The sequence below is a fragment of the Melanotaenia boesemani genome, chromosome 9 (genome assembly GCF_017639745.1).
Source record: "Melanotaenia boesemani isolate fMelBoe1 chromosome 9, fMelBoe1.pri, whole genome shotgun sequence".
In the NCBI taxonomy this organism is placed as follows: domain Eukaryota; kingdom Metazoa; phylum Chordata; class Actinopteri; order Atheriniformes; family Melanotaeniidae; genus Melanotaenia; species Melanotaenia boesemani.
The window spans coordinates 15,496,678-15,515,338 of record NC_055690.1 but is presented as its reverse complement, the minus strand read 5'-3'; the positions used below and the strand labels follow the sequence as shown (position 1 = coordinate 15,515,338).

At 36.0% G+C, this 18,661-nt stretch overlaps 1 protein-coding gene across 3 annotated transcripts in view; it reads right to left on the bottom strand.

Annotated features, from left to right (window-relative positions):
* pitpnm3 (PITPNM family member 3) overlaps nucleotides 1-18,661 on the bottom strand; it is a 111,543-nt gene that overhangs the window by 82,479 nt on the left and 10,403 nt on the right. The window lies entirely within an intron of this gene.

The window sequence follows — 18,661 nt, the reverse complement described above, 5'->3', positions numbered from 1 at the left end:
TCGACAAAGTAATGAGAGTGTGCTTAAACAAAAATTAATTCAAACTCATAAGCACTTGTTATAAGTACAATTTAAAACAGAGGAAGTGTGCAAAAGTTCAATATTTCTCTGATGATTTCCAACTCTCATCTCAGTGGTGCTTCAGTCTGAAGAAGCAGTTGTGAAGAATCACATTTCCCTCCTGACCCAGGGTCAAAACTTCAGTCTCTGTTTTCCCATCGTGCACATGTCTGTCACATCCTTTCTAACACAACGGATAAGACCAAATGTGACTATGTGCTTTATTAATGTACAAAGAATAAGAATTTTCCAAAGGGAATTAGGGAACATCTGATGAACTACCACATATAAAATGATCCAGTTCCATCAAATGTTGGGGAAACTGATATTGCTATATTTCATTTCAATATATTGCATTATGAAATGCAACATAGTCAATAAAAAAACTGCTTTTGCATGTCAACAAAGGAAAGCTTTTGGTTGCTTTCATTTCATCCGTCTGTTATCACTGAGTCAGTGTCAGAGTATAAATACTTCAGAATTTTGATTGATGGGTTTTCCTTTCATGCTCCACAGCCAGCAATTGTCAGAAAAAAAAAATAAATAAAAAAACTGTGATTTTTCTTGCCTTTTTTTGTGGCCTAAAAGAAACTTCTATCTATGCACTACTAATGAAGTAATTTCACTGCAAATATATACAGAAAGTAAATGTCTTTACTGTATTATATTGTGTAAAAATCTCTGCTCTAAAATCCCCCAAATCTTACACACCACACTACATAAGTGTCTTACTTTAAAGCTCTGTGCTTCTGACTCTTTTCAATGGGACACTGACATTTCAACTTTGAACTTGTGACTTAACTTTTTTTTCTGGCCCGGAGCATCACATTGCAGCTGAATTTCTCTTTTACGGCACCGTGTCACATGCTAGCCACTGGATGTCAACATAAAAGCTGTTTTGAACGTACACCACTGCTAAGTCATCAAAATGTAAACAGACGTTATCAGAGAAGAAAGAGTAAGTAAAAGAGTAAGACATAAGACAAGAGTCAATATCAGACTGACTTTTACTGGCTGGAGACAGCTCAAAAAATGCGAAACAGAGTCCCAGTTAGCCTTCGTTTGGGGCCATCCTGATGTAAATATCTTCCAGAGTTTAGTAGTAATGCTTTAAAAAGCTGGTCTAAATAGGTTAATAAAAACATACATTAAACTCTCATACATAAAGGAATATCTGATGGTCAATGTTGCATGTCATTTTTGCTGTTTGTAATATTGTGATAATGTGATAAATACATAGCCTGATACTTTTTGATAGTTTTCAGTTTATGGTAAATATACCAGTTTTAGAAAGAAAAATCATTTTAAACTCATTTTAGTGTTTTACGAAATGCCACTGCCTTTGCTTTGAAATTTATGTTTGAAGGAAACGTTTTAAAAAAACATAAAAAAAAAATTTAAAATGTGGGGCGGGGCATGGAAATATGACGTAGCATGATGGTTAAGTTAGCATTGCATTATGGAAGACAGTCTGAATACATGGCCTGGCATGTCTGGCATTGTGAATATAACATATAGTGGCTCAAACTGTCCTGGGATATTGAATAAATCCAGCTACAATTCATTAATTCATTGCTTAAAAAAAACATACACAAAAACTCTTCCTCCAAATAATCTTCTTTGGTCAGTTACCATTTCAGAGGACTATCTTACTTTCTGCTCAGAAGCAAGTCCAGGCATAGGTTGGTTTTAAAAACCTCCCTCGTCCCTGTTTATTATCGCTTCCCGGTATTTTATTAATATTTTAATTATTATTAATTATATTAATCCACACCTGTCATGTCAGCTAAAACTTTAGCTGGCTACAGGATGTAATGGCTGTCATAACTAGAATATTATATGCTGCATGTGTAAAAATATACTGCATTAAACCTTAGACAATACTTATTTATTTATTTATTTATTTATTTAGGACAATGCATATTAATCAACATATGAGCAAAAGCTTCACAGTAAATATGCCAGAATTAGCCACAAAAGCTAAATTGCATCTGTTGTCCTAAGGCAGGCACATTGAACAAACATTGACAAACATCTCATATTTACAATAGTTACAATAAACATTAAACACAGTGTTAGTAATAAGAGGTAAACAGGATGTTAGTTACACATGAGTACAGGACTGGTTTGTTTTTAACCACTCTTTTAGTGTTTTCTTGAAGGTGAGATAGTTGTCACAGTTTCTAATATGAGCTGGTAGTGAGTTCCATGACTGTGTGCCTCTGATAGACACCACCATTTGGCTAAACTTAGTCCTGCGGCGCTGTATGTTACAGTCTCCTCTGGTTAATGCTCTAGTAGTGACTCTATTGTTTGTTTTCTTCTGTATGAAAACATCTAATGGTGGAGGGGCAAGCCCATTTAAAACCTTAAAAACAAAACATACATCCAGAAATATCTGATAGCTGCTCAAGTCTAAAATATTATACTTACTAAGGATATTACAGTGATGAAAATGAAGAGGTTTTCTGTCTAAAATTTTCAATGTTTTCTTAAAAAGAGACTTAATAGGCTTTAGAGTGCCTTCTGTTGTATGAGACCACGTTGTGTAACAGTAGGTGATATGAGTAAAAATCATTGCGTGCATGTATGCTTTTGCTGCATCAAGAGTAAGAAAGGGTCTGACATGATTAAAATTTGATAAGTTAAATTTGATTGTATTTATAATTTTTTTTACATGTTGCTTAAATGTCAGGTTAGAATCAAAGACCACACCCAGATACTTGAACTGGTCCACCACATCTAGACATTCATCATTAACTATGACAGATGGTTGTTGGTCGCCTACTGGCTGTTGTGAGAAAAACATACAAACTGTTTTCTTTGTATTAAGATGTAAGCAGGAGTTTTGAAGCCAGTGGGACACTGGTACCATGGCTCCTGAAAGTATTGCAGCAGCTTCTTGTTTAGTTTTTGCGTGAGTATACAACACTGTATCATCTGCATATAATTGCGTTTTGATAGTTGAACAAACATTTGGTAAATTATTGACATAAAGACTGAATAGTATTGGGCCAAGTATTGAGCCTTGTGGGACACCGGCAGAGCAAGAAAGATAAGATGATTGTGAATTTCCTATTTGTACAGCTTGTTTCCTATCTGCCAGATATGACTGCATCCAACAGAGGGCACTTCTGGATAAATTAAAATGAGACAGTTTAGCAAGAAGCATACCATGATGTATTGTGTCAAAAGCACGTTTTAGGTCCAGAAAAACAGCACCTACAAATCCACCCTGATCTAAAAGGCTTTTTACATTCTCAAGAAAGTAACAGGTTGCTGTTTCTGTAGAGTGATGTTTACGGAAACCGAATTGCATTGGATGGAGAGGGGTACTACCACTGTTTAGATGTTCAATTAATTGAATAGAAACCCACTTCTCTGCTATTTTTGATACAATTGGTAAAATACTTATTGGCCGATAGTTCTCTGGTTTTGTCTTGTCCCCAGCTTTATACACTGGGGTAACCCTTGCAGTCTTCCATGTCAATGGAACTTTAGTATGGTTTATTGACAAATTTATTAAATGTGTGATTAGACTTGCAAACACCTCCTTATGAATCTTTAAAAAACTGTTTGTGAGTCCAAATGCATCTCTTGCTTTTGAACTTTTTAGAGATGAAATTATTTTCAAGACATCTGGGACAGTTATATTTTGGATATTGAAGATTGGTATTGTTTCATCCAGAGGCTTGTATTGGAGGTCTGGGCATTTAAAATCAGCTGTCAGTTCCTCAATCGATCTAATAAAAAATGTATTAAAACTATTAACAATAATATCTAAATTGTCAGTTAGTGTGCCATTTTCTTGGAGCTGCAAATCTCTAGATTGGATATGTTTATTTTGTCCTAAAAGTTTATTTAAATTTTCCCAAATCAGTTTTCCATTACCATTTGACCCTTCTATTGTCTCAATAAAAAATTTTGCTTTAGCTTTACGGATCTGTTTTACGACTTTATTTCTTAGTGATGTAAAAATCTGTCGATCACTGGTAGTGCCTGTTTTTAGAGATCTTTTTAATGCGTTGTCTCTGTCTTTCATTAGTTTCCTTATATCTTTATTTATCCACGGAAGAGTTTTTTTATGCTCTTTAAATTTGCCTGATTTGGTAAAATGAGCTAGAGTTTCAGTGACATTTTTAATAAAGTTGTTAGAACTAGCCTCAATGTCATTGTTTTTCAGCACATTAAGCCAATCTAGTTGTTGCAATTCATTCTTCAAATTTTGTTGCTCACTTTTGGGTATAAATTGATAGCTGCTAACTGTAGAAGGTTTAATTGAATGTTGTCTTTTAATTTTTCTTGAGCACAAAATAAAATTGTGATCAGAAAGACCTGACAGAAGATTAAAAGTTTTAGAGATTCTATCAGGCTTATTAGTAAATATCAGATCAATTATTGTTTGTGATGTATTAGTGAGTCTTGTTGGTCCTTTAATAACCTGTGTTAAGTTGTACTTATCAGCAAGTTGTTTCAGTTTTTTCCTATCTGATTTGTTGTCCCAATTAATATTTAGATCACCCAGAAGAACTATTTCGCTTTTGGGATTACAATGTTTTAAAATTGTCTTAAATTGATCATAAAAGACATCCTTAGCAGAGGGAGGTCTATACATACAAATCATTGTGAATGACATTGCTGGGGAGAGTGTTATCTTCAGACCAATACATTCAATATTAACTTCAACTGGCCACTTCATTAGTTCACATTTAAAGATGTTCTTGACATAAACTAAAATACCTCCACCTCTTCCCATTTCCCTGTCTCTTCTGAACACATTATATCCTGGAATATTAATAGCTGCCGTTGGAGATGATTGTGTCAACCAACTTTCAGTTACTCCTAGTATATCAATATTAGAGTCACTTAATAGATGTTCCACTTGCTCTGCTTTATTGACAATGCTTCTTATATTAATATGTCCCATTAACAGTCCCTTAGGTTTTGAATGTGAATCCCAAACAATTTTAGCATTATTAAGAGTTTGAAAAAAATGCATTTTACGTTGTTTCTTAATGGCTGGGTTCAGTCTCTTATTTGCAGTTGTTCCCAATGAGTTTGGAGTTACCTGTGGGTTGTTTAATGTAGCGTTTGTTAGCTCAGACAACTACAGACAATACAGACAACTGGGCACAAATAAATGATTAAGTAGTCTCTGTTACAAGACGAACTATGGCATCCTGGACATTAATAAACAGGTCTGGTAAGTTAGGACAAAACAAAGGCTATCTCTTTAACCTTTGACAGCTCTTATACTACATTACATTATTACAACTCTGGTCAGCAGCTAATTTTTCTCCAGGGGCTCCAGGATCCTTGAACCAAAGCAGCTTTTTACCACCATCTTACACTGCTTTACCTTAACAAAAAGTGCTTCGTTTTTGTTAATCAAACCACTTTACCACTCTCATCTCATTTACAAAATGCTTTTAACAAGATGATGCTATTTCCACTGCTTTGAAAACAGAATGCCACCTCCCACTTAAAATACTAAATAAACAAACTTGTCACAAATACAAAACCACAAGATTAATGATATTAGACAATAACTGAAAGCTTTTCATTCCCAAGTAATCAATTATAAAATCTACAAAAGATCACTGACAGATTTATCAGCTGTAGTTTTCTACTTGAGTTAGTTGATTTTGTGTCTTATCTTCATGATGTAAACTAGGAAAACTTCTAAATCCAGCTGATTTAATGTAGAGAATGGAAAAACAGAAACAGCAACTAAAAGAAAAGATGTAACGTTGTTTAATTCTATTCTAATAATATTTAACAGATTAGCTTCATAAATGGATTTAAATACAAAACCACATCTTCTCTTCTTCTCTTCTCCACATCACCCAAGGTCTTAAAAGGATGTCTCTATCCAGGTCTGAACCCCAGCGACCACCATCTACCAAGAAATACAGGGCTCCCCCCCCTCCCCCTCCTCATCCTCCTCTTAGATCATCTGTCCTGGCAGACCAGGGCACGGGAGGAAGTGCAGGTGGTTCACAGAGCAGCAGAATTCACAACAAAGATAACATGCCATGATGCATTCAGGGTCCTTGCTGTAGTTTTGCTACTACTGACAGCTGTTCTGAGATCAAGCCTGGACCCAGTAGGATTCCTGTGTTAGTTAGTAAAATAAGGAATCGAACACGGTCAGTTTGTGGGGTGAATCGATCTAATCTGTTAACTGTACCTTGTATAACTCAGAATACAACAGAGACTAGTGTAAACTTCATAAAACTAGCTGTACTAAATGTTAGATCTCTGTCCAACAAGTCACTGTTAGTTAATGACTTCATCATTTCTCACAGTTTAGATTTTCTTTTTCTGACAGAAACATGGTTAACAGAAGACACAAGTGCTACAGTTCTTAATGAAACAGCACCCCCTCATTTTAGTTTTATGAATAAATGTCGAAACGGGAGGAAAGGGGGAGGAGAAGCTGCCTTATTTAAAGATTCATTCCAGTGTAAAGAAATTTCATTTGGTGATTTTACTTCTTTTGAATATCTTAGTTTTATTTTAAGGGGCATTCCTAAAATCCTATTTCTAATCATCTACAGACGTCCAGGACACTGTGTAAATTTTATTGATGAATTTTCTGAATTATTGTCGGTTATCTCTACTGATTTTAACCATTTCATCTTAACTGGGGATTTTAACATTCACATAGATAACATGATGGATGGTAATGTCAAGGAATTTTGTTCCATATTGGACATGTTTGGTTTGTGGCAACATGTAAAAGAACCAACCCACATTCGAGGTCACATTCTGGACCTGGTTATTTCAAAGGGTGTGGAAATTTTTTCTGTAGCTGTCACTGACTTGGCCTTGTCTGACCATTTTTGTATTTTGTTTGATTTACTGATCACTCAGAATGTTCAACCAACCTGCTTCTCCGTTAGAAAGAGGTACATTAATGAAAGAACAAGTGCTAAGTTTGTGGAGGCCATAGCTATGTTACCAACAACCAGTGCAGAGTCCGTTGATGGACTCCTGGATCATTTCAATCTGAAAATCTTGAATGTAATGGATGCTGTTGCACCGATAAGAATCAAGAGCAACTTGAGCAAACAGAAAACACCATGGAGAAACACCACTGTGGTTACCAGCCTAAAAAGAGAATGCAGAAAAACTGAGCGGAAATGGTGGAAAAATAAACTTCAAATTCACTATGAGCTGTACAAACAAAGCCTGCGTAACTATAACAATGAGCTGTGCAAGGCCAGAGAGCTGCATTTATCTGAAATGATTAACAGGAATGTCAACAATTCTCGCACTCTGTTTGCTATGATTGAAAAACTTACTAATCCTCCTAAACAGATAAGCCCAGAGCTCCTTTCCACTGAGAAATGCAACCAATTTGCAAACTTTTTTAGCCAAAAAATTAAAACAATTAGGCAAAATATTAATTCCACACAGTCAAACAAGAAAATTAGTCTGTGCCTAAAACCTTGAAACAATTCTGCTGTCATGTCGCAATTTAAAATGGTGAATTTAAAAGTCCTACAAGAAACAGTTTGGCATTTGAAATCAACAACATGCACTCTGGACATGATACCATCCGACTTTTTAAAAACAGTTTTTACCTCAGTAGAAAGTGATCTCCTACTGATAGTTAACAGCTCACTGGCATCAGGCATTTTTCCCAAGTCACTAAAGATAGCTGCTATTAAGCCACTCCTAAAGAAAAGGACTCTAGACGCCTCTATAATGAACAACTATAGACCTGTCTCTAACCTCTCTTTTATTTCCAAGATTATTGAAAAAGTTGTATTTCACCAGCTTCATGACTTTTTAAATGAAAGTGGAAATCTTGATAAATTTCAGTCCGGCTTCCGACCTCATCACAGCACTGAAACAGCTCTGGTCAAAGTGTTAAATGACATTAGGTTGAATACCAATTCTGGTCAAGTATCAGTCCTGGTTCTGTTGGATCTCAGTGCTGCGTTTGATACTGTAGATCACAGAATCCTGTTGCATAGGCTGGAAAACTGGGTTGGACTTTCTGGAGTGGTCCTTAACTGGTTCAGGTCCTATTTAGAAGGCCGGAGTTATTTTGTTACGATCAGCAGCTATGAATCCGAGCGAGTGGCCATGACTTGTGGAGTCCCCCAGGGGTCAGTCCTTGGACCTCTTCTGTTCAACTTGTATATGCTCCCTTTGGGTCAAATATTACAGAACTATAGCATTAGTTATCAAAGTTATGCTGATGATACACAACTTTATGTGTCTCTGTCACCAGATGACTGCAGTCCAATAGACTTAATGTGTCAGTGTCTGGAGCAAATAAACACCTGGATGAGGGAGAATTTTCTACAATTAAATGAAGACAAAACTGAGATTATTCTGTTTGGTAGCAAAGAGAAGAGGGACAGCATTGGCAAACACCTGGAGACTCGGGCTTTTAAAATCACCAACCAAGTTCGTAACCTGGGAGTGTTGATAGACTCAGATCTGACTTTCAGCAGCCACATCAAAGCTGTCACTAAGACAGCTTTTTACCAGCTCAGAAACATCAACAGAATTAAAAGTTTAGTCTCCCAGAAAGACCAAGAGAAACTCATCCATGGGTTCATCTCCAGTAGACTGGATTACTGTAATGGTCTGTAATGGCTCATCCAGAACGCTGCTGCTAGAGTTTTAACCAGGACTAAGAGATCTGAACACATCACACCAGTTTTGAAATCTTTACACTGGCTTCCAGTCAGTCACAGAATAGATTTTAAAACCCTTCTGCTTGTTTACAAATCCCAGAATGGTTTAGGCCCAGAATACATCTGTGATATGTTCAGAGAATATAAACCTAGCAGAGCTCTTAGGTCCAAAGACTCTGGTCAACTAGTCCAGGCCAGAGTCCAGACTAAACATGGAGAAGCAGCATTTAGCTGTTATGCTGCAAACAAATGGAACAAACTGCCAGTGGAGATTAAACTTTCCCCAAATGTAGACATTTTTAAATCCAGGTTAAAAACATTTCTTTTTTCATGTGCCTATGCATGAAATCTGCACGGTAACTTTTTTTTTAACTTATCTTGCTTTTAATCATTTTAATGTAATTTATTATTTTATTGTGATTATGTGTTGATTATGTGTTGATGCCTTTCACTATTCTAAATATCTGTAATATCTTTGTTTTATGTAAAGCACTTTGAATTGTCCTGTACATGAAATGTGCTATATAAATAAACTGCCTTGCCTTGCCTTGCCTAAAAAAAGATTCATGTTTAACTGATAATGACAGAACTGCTAAGGTTAGCATACACACATAACTCAGATTAATTTTCAGGAAGGAAAGACCAAATATGAATGTGCCTGTCATGAAAGTAGCTATTAAACATTATCTGCAACCTCACAAAATTAGACAATATGAATGAATGATGAATAGAACAATATAAAAGGCCACTGGCCTTAAAAATTAAACCTACTGCTTTAGATAGAAATGGACTTGTTAAGGTTTGCAACCTACTTTAAAACAGGTGACAAAACACAAACTGTCAGAACATACACTTATCAGTCATAACAATATGGCAACTGCCAGGTTAAGTTAGCAATACAGCTCATACTGCTAGTGACCTAGCATCAGATACTCCAAGACACTCTTCAGATAATTAGGACCTAAAATCTATTTATCTATGGAACCATTTTCACAAAGCGTGCCCCTACACCAAGATATTTAACATTTTAAATTCAGTATTTAATTCATAAATGCACCGCTGCAGTCAGGGACATGTGCTGCTCCATTATTTATAAGAAAAGTACAAATGCTATGTACAAATCACCAATGGAAGTTAAACAATGGTGACAACAGAGTAGCTTGGCTTGTCTTAAGAGAGGAAACCTAAGGTGTTTTCAGCATGCAAATCTCAAATATTTGCTCCTAATATCTTAAATGGGTTTAACTATTGTTACATGCTGTTGTTTGCTCAAAGAACTTTCTATCTATACATGCATATACATACATATACAATGTCTTGTTTTGTTGAGTAATATATCACTTTATGACCTAATGATGGCCTAGACTGTATATAACTTATCAAAATAGTCTGAACTAGGAAGTCAACAAGTGTCTTAAGCTTAAATAATTATTCATTATTTAAGAAAAGGCTTAGTTCTGGTTTTGTGTTTAGACAGAAAACGATTAAAGTTAGGGAGAGGAACACCACCACACTGTTGCAGCCTAGGCTCTCCTTTTTCATTTAAAAGAAGAAACTGATAAATTGTGCTATTCAACAGTCCTTACCCGATTTCTTCTTCTTTTCATTCTATTTTATTCTAATTACACATGATGAGGAACTGTCAGAGGGGCTGCTGTACGTTCCGTTAGATGGAGTGTGAAAGGTTTAAATAAGCCTGTTAAATGAGCCAGGATATTTAATTAACATTTAAAATGTGATGTTGCATTTCTTCGGGAAACCCATCTACTGGTTAAAGACCAGATTGTTAAAGACTAATCTTAATTCCAAAACTTGTGGAATGGCCGTATTTATGTATATATATATATATATATATATATATATCAAAAAATCTGTTTAATGTGACCACTGTGATGGTTTTCCTCTATCATAAGCCTGTGGTTTTTGTATACATCTATGCTCCAAACTGGGCTGATGATAAATTTGTGAGTAGAATTTATCTTATTAATTCTAGATTTGAACTCACACTAATTAATTTTTGGTAGAGACCTAAATTGTGTAATAAATCCATCACTGGACTGTTCGAATTCTAAATTTCTTTTTCTAAAAAGGCCAAACTGCTATCATTTTATGGAGATACGCCCATCTTGTAAATTAGATATAAATCTTTTGTCTGATGACAGCTTTTGTGAAATGAAATCCCAAAAAATAGATGACTTCATAGAATCTAACAAAAAAATCCAAATGACATCTACCCTTCCTTTCTTTGGAAAACAATAAAAGCTGTAATCATGGATGAGATTATACCCTATTTAGCTAAAATTAAAAAAATTAAAATAACTAAGCAAGAGGAGCTCATTAAATCAATATCTATGGTGGATGCTCAGTTCTCTACATCTCTACATTTAGTGGATGAGTTAGGGGAGGTAGTGGAATTAGAGGAGAACATTTGGGACAATACTCTACTAAGAGTAAATGGCAACACTTCCTGTGCCAAATTAAGCATAATTCAATGTAAAATTCTGCATCGCATCTACTATTCTAAATAAAAAATGGTTGAAATATATTCTAACATAGATGCTAACTGTGACAGGTGTCAAAATAACCTACGGTTCTGGTTATGTCCAGCCTTGGTCTATGATTTTTAAAACATTGTCAGAAGCTCTTAATATTGATCTCCACCCAAACGCAGCAATGGTCATTTTCAGTACCAAAGACAGAAGACACTCTACAATAAGGAGAAGTTATTAAAGAAATAATTGCTTTTACAACCATAGCTTCCAGGTAGAAAGATATTATTACTACTGAAAGACAAATAATCCACCTCAAGTGTCTACGTGGTTTAGTGACCTAATGCAATTTCTACAGCTGGAGAAGATAACATACGTTCTCAGGGGGTCCACAAATCTTTTTTCTGTCTGGGACCCATTGCTGTCACACTTGGTTAAACTGAAAACTGTCCCCCTTTACTACCATTAGCAGCTTCATTTGCACATGTATTTGTGATTCATTTATCTATGTGAACCATATGTCCTGTGTAGTGCAGCCTTGGTGGTGGTGAGCGTGTGTTTATACTCTTTTTATGTTTCCTTGATTTTTCAGATTTAATTTATCTTTTTTTTTTTTTTTTAGATGAAGTCCCACGTGTTCCTGGGGGTGGAAGGGTGATATTATTAGAAAATACTGATATGAGCATTGTTCCAAAGATCATTTTCCTTTGCCTTTGTCTATGTACATGCCCTGTACCACTGGTGCTTAATAAAAATAGATTTAAAAGACAAACACATTTCCGAGCAGTTAGTGTTGATGCTCCCACACTAACAGGAACAACTTACAGTCTGAGGTAAGACTGATCAATTTTATTTGTCTGTAAAACAACTGGCAGCTCAATTTTAGCCCCACTGTTAGAGGATAACATCTGCAGCACAGTCAAATATAATAAACTAGCCTGATTACCTCAGAAATTGATATTTATCAGAGACCGCTGCCCCCTCGGCCTGCAGGAGACAGTTCTGTCCCTTCATGGTGTTGTAGTTTTCTTGTCTCATGTCCACACACATGTATGTTGAATTAAATGTTTATTCGAAATTAGTGAAAGTGTGCACAACTGTCTGTCTCTCTGTGTTAGACCTGAGATGGAATGGCAAGCCGGTATAGCTAATTGATTTATGCATATGAAGTATGAATGTAGCAATGCCAAGTCTAGAGCATCTTTGCCTGCCTTCTTGAGCTTTCTTTACAACATGGTTATAATCTGACGCATGTTATGTGCAAACACAGAACCCGGAACAGACTCAAGACCTGGTTGGCCAAGGACATGTGGTACATCATCACTTGACCATCTGAGTATTTGAGAGTTCCCCTCTGAGGAGATGCATAACCAGGCACAGGCATCCATCTGTGCCACAATAGTACAAGCTCCTGTGGGCTTGAACAGCACATGCTGCATAAAAAAAGGAGCTGATGGAATGCCCAACAAGCCAGAAACAGAAAGGGACTACTTTGAGAAATAAAAACACTCTGCAGCCACAAGCGTAAGCTAAGCAGCTCTATCCTTTGTGGGATTTTATTTGTTGACTGCACAGAATAAATTGTTAGTCACTCCAAGTGTTCTTAATGGATGTACTGCTGGCATAGATACCAATCCAGTATTCTTCTGTGTGTAAAGCATTACTGCACTCAGGATACTCCTGGAGCTGTGCATGCACTCTGAATATCGTATAAGGTTTAGCAAATTTAACCAATTGAATCCTCACACTGGTGCACCATCACCAAGCAATACGTTTCCCACTGGGTAATGGGAATTATTTCTGTAGCTCCCTGCAGTGCTTTTACTACTCACTGTGTCCAAACAGATAACAAGTGACTGAAAGATCAACAGCTTATGATGCAAATTGCAGCTGTGAAAAATGTGAACTCCATGCTGGAGCCTGGGAGCCAGGAAGATTGTTAGGAGGCAAGTATATTCCTCATCTTCACATCACAACCAGTAACTGTAAGTTGGTGTGTTGATTAAAGCTGCAGAGAGCCGCAGGAAGGACAGTTTCTTCCATGTGTACAAAGTATATGGCTTATGAGTATCAGAAATCTATATTGGTGTAATTGCATTGTACTCTAAGTGGTGTTTAATAATTAACTATTTACAAAGAACAGCCTCTGCAATTGCTGAAAGTGTTGCTGTTAGAAACAAACTGGAAGAAATTTCATTATCAATAAGGACAATTCCTCTTAACCTCTAGTTCAATCAAGTCAATTGAATGTTTAAAAATGTAAGCTATGTACATCTGCAGACTTGACACAGAATTATATGTTTTAATCTTACAGGCAGTGTGTTATGCCCGCCGGCTTATCAGCCAGGAGGAGTGGGAGATTCAAGAGATGCTGGTAACTCAGTGACTTTGGAGACTGCCCTGCACCCGCCTCTCCTGCTTCCTGATTGGCCGCCTTACTCTTCACTCCCCAACCAGCTACCCAATCCGGAGAAGAGGCCTCTTTTAAGACAGCATCATTGGACTGTGGGACACATGCCTGCCAGTTTGAGAAGGATTTCGGATTGTGTGGTTTAGAGACTTTTCGGTGCGAGTTGGATATTTGGTAGTGATAAGTTCTTTTGTGTTCTGGGTTTACGTACCATCCCTGCCTGAAAGAAGGAGGTTTTGTAATTGGTTTATTAGGAGTTTGGTTTTGTTTTGATATAAGTCCGCCTGAGAGCGTGTGTTTATTTTGTTTGTTAATTAGTCCGCCTGTGAGCATGTAGCCCGTTTTTGGGACATTTTTGGTTTGGTTGGTTTCTTTTGATAATTAGTAGTGTTAAAGGTAATTGTTAAAAACCCAAAAGGGACACTTTTAGTTTGATCTGTTTGTTTCATTGTTTAACATTTGTCGGAGAAGGATCGTTTGTGTTGTGGAACCCATTTTTGTTAATAAACATTATTGTACTGTCCTATTGACCCCTGGACAAAAGGGGGATGTAACACAGTGTCATAAAACCAACAACGGCTCCAATAAATTATGTTCCTACACATCTAACACAGCAACAGCAAGTATGTTTTACAGGAGAAAGACAGGCATCAGCATGAAGAGAAATGAGGGTAAGTTAAACTGTTTTTGATTAAAAGTCTAATTGGAGTAAAAATGCTTCATGTAAACATGCCAATTGCAAGATCTAATTATGATCTTCTGTTTCAATCATGCTCATTCGGATAAAAATTTTATTTCAATTGAGAGAGGTGGGTTATTCCAACTGCGTGCAAGAAAATACAAATTCCAGATGTCAGGTAGATAAATGATCCTGTAATTTCAATGTGATGCATTTACTTCTGACTGTGATTGCTTTACTCAATAAATGTTATTTAATAAAAATGAAACCAAAACAGAGCTGCTAGGTATGTGATACAAATACATTGCTTGGGATTTTAAAAGAATTTGACATCTTTTAGGCGAGAAACTGAAATCAGTCATTTTTCTGTTCCCAATGTTTATGTTTTGTGTGTGTTTTTTTTTTTAAATCATTATTTTCTGTTAGAGTAGGTAATACATTTTCACACGTTAGATCATTTTAATTAGCTTCTGGTTCACTGTAGCTGTGATTTGTTTATTGCTTGATTTGATGAGAACATGGTTGAATGATTGTGTCATTTGGAAAATAGTTATGTTATTTGGTGCCAATTTAAATTGACTATATGTAAATTTAGGGTAAAGTGCAACATTTACAATGCTATTTTTACACAGCAAGGGAAGACAATTATAATCCCAGTTAAGATTCTAGTTTATGTAAATTACAGATGCATCTTGCAAGGTATCACTATTATTACCTCATGAAGTTAATGACAGCAAAATACAAATACCTTCAGAAACCGGTGGGTGACATTACAGTGGCTTCTTTTTTTTTTTTTACATATTTATATTTCATTTAATACAGTATAAAAATATGTTAATATGTGTTTCACCAAAACTCCCAAATTTCCAGTATACCCACTTTGTAACTGTCCTTACACCATGTTAGAATGATAGCATAATTTCTCTATTATCAATAAGAAAATATGATAATCTTTTCTTCACCATAATGTGAATGCTTTTGTTACCCAAAGCTAACCACACTCAGGTGAAATAATCCTGTCTGCTACTTTTGATCATGCTGCTTTGTTCAACTGCACCAACCACCACCTGCCAACGCCGCTGCAGCTAATAAACGTACAGCTTCAATTTATCCAAAAGGAAACATTCACTCTAGACCTTGAAAATCCAATGAGACTTAATTCTCAGGTAGAAGAAGAAGTCATGGAAATGTTAATAGAGGATTAACAAAGCATTATTTAGAGGTAGACCAATCTCCTGCTCACATACTACATATCACAATCTGTCAGGACGTCTCATTAAATGGATATCTAAAATTCGGTTTCAGTCTTCAAAGAAAATCGTAGACCAAAAACAGCAATTCATCAGGTACTTTGATCAAACTGCTTATGACAACAAAATCAAAGGAAGTGGAATCAAAACAGCTTGTCTTTTGAAACTGAATGAGGAAGTTGTGGTGATCAACGAGAGGGAGAAAAGCCCGGCTCTTCGGTAAACTATGTTCAAAGGTAACCTGTGTCCAAGTATCAAAAAAGCTTTACCTTCAGAGCAGAAACACAGCAGCACAAGGCTGCTGGTGATTCATCCCCTCTTTCATGTCTTTCTTTCCATTATCTACTTGCGGTGGCGTTTACATGGCAGCCCAGTTGAAATAGAGCGCTGGCCGCATTTATTACTGAAGCAGCTCCATTGCAGTCACACATACACACACCCATCTGTTACATGCATAGATGTATGACTGAAGCTTTGTTACTAAATGTTTGAATAGGAAATGGTGAGATTTACATATAGAGTGGGATTAGCATCATCATCGTCAAACAAGAAAACTTCAGCCAGGTTTTTATCTTTTATTACTTTAAAGCTGCTAAAATATATATAGTTTCAAGCCACATAAGTCATGAAGCCTAAATAAATGTATGATACATAATTTAGACAACATGAAATCGCCTTAATTAGCAACAGCTTATTAGCTGCTTAGCATTTAGCTAATGAGCCACAGGTGCTAAAATAAGAATTCATACTGAGTTTACATTCATCAGATAGTTAGAAACAGAATTATAAATAAAAACTAATGTAGTTTTAACCTTGAATGATGATTTTATTAGCAAACACCTTCAAAAACTGTAGGATGGTGTTTTATACATGTTCAGCACACTGGAGGCTTTCAAGTTGCTCAAAGGCAACAAGTTAGATTGCAAACATAACATAGTGATTAGTCGTACTAATTTCTGCTGCTGTTATTGGTTATTATCTTGTGAGTAAGACATTTGTGTAATCTAATAAACTCTAAGATAATCACATATTACTGCTCTGCTTATCATTTTCTGTGCAGATCCCCTTTGGCCTAAAAAGAATCTTAAGCCTTAAATATTTGAGTAGATGTGAAACCAGCAAAGCCAAGCAAACTAATATGAAGACAAGTAAACTCCCTCATCCTCAGGCATCCTGAGCAGGGCTGGTAGAAATTCAGCTTCCCCAGTCAAGTAGTTATGTTTATGCAGCTGAAAAAAGGAAGTTCACCAAAGCCAAGAACAAAAACCTACCGAGCTGCATCTGTCACATTGCTAATGACTCTCTTTGACCAGAAACAACCTGTTTTACTTTTCTTTTTTTTTTTTTTTTTTGTCCAGCAGTGTAAATTATGTTCATTTAATTTAGATTAGTGGATTTAAAGAGATAGAAGGAAAGAGATGCCACAGACTGGTTGCAAGGTCCTTACAGAGGAATTTCTTCTTTTTTTAAGTATGAAAATATTATCCTGTAATCTCAGACTTTTATCATTTAGACAGACTGTGTCAAAAATAAGTGAGATGTTAAACAAGGCTTACACTCAATACTGTGCTAAATAAAATCAATATCTGTACTTGTGGAGATGATTTGCTATGGATGTGTCAGGTCTGCATTCAGCTAACTAGTCAGCAAAGCACATCCATGATTCTAGATGACTCATATATTATATAACTTTTAGAGAAAACCTCTCTCAATGACTCAGGCTATTCACTTTAAACTAATCCTATAATTTGTTAATCTACTGGATATTAACTATTGAATGTTTGTACACCAGAAAAAATTCAGAACAGAGATGCATATGAGGGATTGCTGAACAGAGCTAATCTTTTCTTTTGGAAAGCAGCTGTTGTTAATTTATATATCAGTGGCTCAAAGAGAGAAGTAAGAAATGGTTCAGGTGCAGCTCCTATAAAAATGGCTAAATGAACTCACTAATGTCTCTGTTTCCCTGTCACATATGCCTCATGTATGTGTCAGAAACCACACTGAAAGGATAGCACTAAACCTCACACTGCTCAGCAGCCTCCAGTAGCATGCACTGAGTAAATATGTAACACACATGACCTTACTACTTTATGTTGTTGATCTAATAGACTGTAAATGAAAAACTGATATAGTCATTGTGACATCATCAAGTAATTTGCAGATTCCCAAACCAGGAAAATACAAGAGAAGGTCAAGATGAATACACTGCTCGCATCTGGTGGGTCATGAGGAATTACTTTTCTATAAATCTATACATTCTTTATTCTGCCTGCAATAAATTTGAAATCTAACAATGAAAACAAAGAAAAATGTGTTTAATCTTTGCTTTGCAAACTCTTGTAGTCTCTAAAGAGAATGGTGGTTTGAAAACATCGTCTGGGATTCATGACATACCAGGTTTTAATTGCAGTTTAATTACTTGACAGGTGGCTTTTGCACAAGAGCCTCATTTCCATGAGTCTCATAACCATTACAAACTCAACCTGTGGTTCAAGATGACATAAAAGGAGTGAAAACTGGCATTTCCTGAAAAGAAGGGGATTGTAAATCTGCTGTTGCGAAACATAAAATTCAAGTAATGCCTGAAAATTCCACTAATGGACAGTATCCATCCATGCATCCATTTTTTTACCTGCTTATTCCAAAGCACAGTATTATTGTAAAAAAATAACAATTGAAATAAAGAAATAGATTAATTAATTAATAATTAAAAATTGGATGGCTTTATTCTGACAAGCAGTTATTATTTAAATTGTGCTCGGTTTTTCTCCTTTGCCATTATTTATTTTTATTTTTCTGTTTTAAATAAGCTGAGGCCACAAATGTAAGCCATTCAGTGCTGCCATCCGACTCTTGAGCATTATTTTGCACTTCTTAAAAAATGATGTTGTATGTATACCATCCTGCATACTGCCTTCATCCACATGTAAAAACCAAAACAAAGTTCTCATTCTGATGACTGAGTGGATACTTAACAGCACTGAGAGCATTTTCCATCATCCTGCATGGCGGACCGTATGGTGGTTTTATGAGCACGAAGAGAAGATGTTCAAATCCTTGTATTTGTCAGTACTCCCCTGCATTTGATTAATAACAACAGGCAGCTTAAAAAC